A 1,964-nucleotide genomic window follows, 5' to 3' on the forward strand; every position below is an offset into this window, starting at 1 on the left:
GAGACCAAGGGGGAGAGAGAGAGAGAATCCTGTGCAGGGTCCACACTGGTAACAGGGAACCCAATGCCAGGCTCATACCCATGAACTGTGAGATCATGACTTGAGCTGAAATCAGTAGCTGGAAGCTCAACCATCTGAGCCACCCAGATGCCCCAACATTAAGTGTTTAATATTAAGTGTTAAATATTATAACACAAAATATTATAAAAAGTATTATCTTGATTGAAAGCCTCCTTCAATTTGATATTTCAGTAGCATTCATTGATAGTTTATTATTTATCAAGATCTTTAATAAGCATTTTATCAATTTATGTTTATTATTAATATATATTTATTATATATATAAATTGTTAACATAAAATCTTATTCTGAACATATTTGATATAAAGTTCTCTTTAAGGACTCATAAATCTAATAAAAGCACTAATGGCAATCTTTTCTTTAATAATTGGAGTTTTTAAAAATTTTTATTTTATTTTTGAGAGAGAGTGCAAGTAAAGAAGGGGCAGAGAGAGGGAGACACAGAATCCAAAGCAGGCTCCAGGCTCTGAGCTGTCAGCACAGAGCCTGATGCGGGGCTCGAACCCATGAACTGTGAGCTCATAACCTGAGCTGAAGTCATTTAACCAACTGAGCTACCCATGCGCGCCTAATGGCAATCTTTTATTTTTAACAATTCAAAGTTTGCTGAGGAATATATATTCATATAGACATATGAATTCATATGCTTATGAATGCATGGAATAATGTTTTTACAGATCCCGAAAAACTTACATATGGCATGCATTAAGGATACAAAATCCCTATGGTAGTTATTGCCATAGCTACAAAACCTTTTCTTTAGACCATGTTCAGTGATTAATATTTCTTATGTCATTTCCTCTTGTCTTTTGGTGCTAGATTACTCAGATAATAGAATGTCCTATCTTCTTCTGACAATTTATTAAAAGAAATGTAAAAAAGGAACATTTTGAGAGCAATTCATTATGAGAGTTGTATGATACTTCTTTAAAACTTCTCAAAACCAATTATGCGTTTCTGCTTCATTGTTAAAGGCATGGCAAGCAGGAATGCAGTTCTGTTTTCAGACAATGAAAGCTTTTGCTTTAGAAAGAATTACTGTTTTCTGGTTTAAGAGAAAGGACTTCAAGATTACCTTTTTTAAAATACAAACACCTTTTCAAGTAAATGTCTCTCAGATTGATTACTCTTAAATCACCATCATTAATTGATCAGGATAAGGGACATTTTACATGGTCAAAGACAATTGAAATTATGCCTTCCTCCAAGGACATTTAGAGAATGGTTTCCTTAAGGAAAAACCTAACATATGCTAGTGATTATCTTTCTGAATACTTTAAAGGAACTGAAAACCATGTGAAAACATTAAATAGGAAGATTTTACATTTTCAAGTCTTCTTTTCTGGAAGAAAATAAATACCCCTATTTATTTTCATGAAAATATTTACGGACAGTGATGTAAATTTATTCTAGACTTGGGAAACTGATGGAAGTAGCAAATTAGTATACACTGATGAAATGAAACAGCCTTACTTAGCATTTAATCCAAATACTTTTCAATTGGAAAAGTGAATCTGTCTTTATGCAGACACATGTCTATATAAAGCATTTTACTGGATGAAGTGTTTTCTTACTGCTTTGCCAAGTAGTGCCCTATGAATATACCTTTCTCGGGCTGAGCCTCACTATTCTTATAGTAGAGCGCTGTCAATGAGCTTGTTTATGTTCCTTTGCTCCTTGTTTCTCCTTAAGTCACATCGTCTTCCACCAAGTGTTCCAGTGTCTCTTTTGCACAAGACTTACAGTAATCTTTCACACATGGCTTGAATTTTGTTCTCCTCAGAGTCCTTCCTTTTGAGGTCTCTGTTCTTTCTCAGGGTGGACTAAGTCCTATCCAGACTATCCATAAGCCTTTTTCCTGGAGCTGAATTTCCTTATCATCC

This window comes from Hyaena hyaena, unplaced genomic scaffold (genome assembly GCF_003009895.1).
Source record: "Hyaena hyaena isolate Hyena2069 unplaced genomic scaffold, ASM300989v1 scaffold_1386, whole genome shotgun sequence".
In the NCBI taxonomy this organism is placed as follows: domain Eukaryota; kingdom Metazoa; phylum Chordata; class Mammalia; order Carnivora; family Hyaenidae; genus Hyaena; species Hyaena hyaena.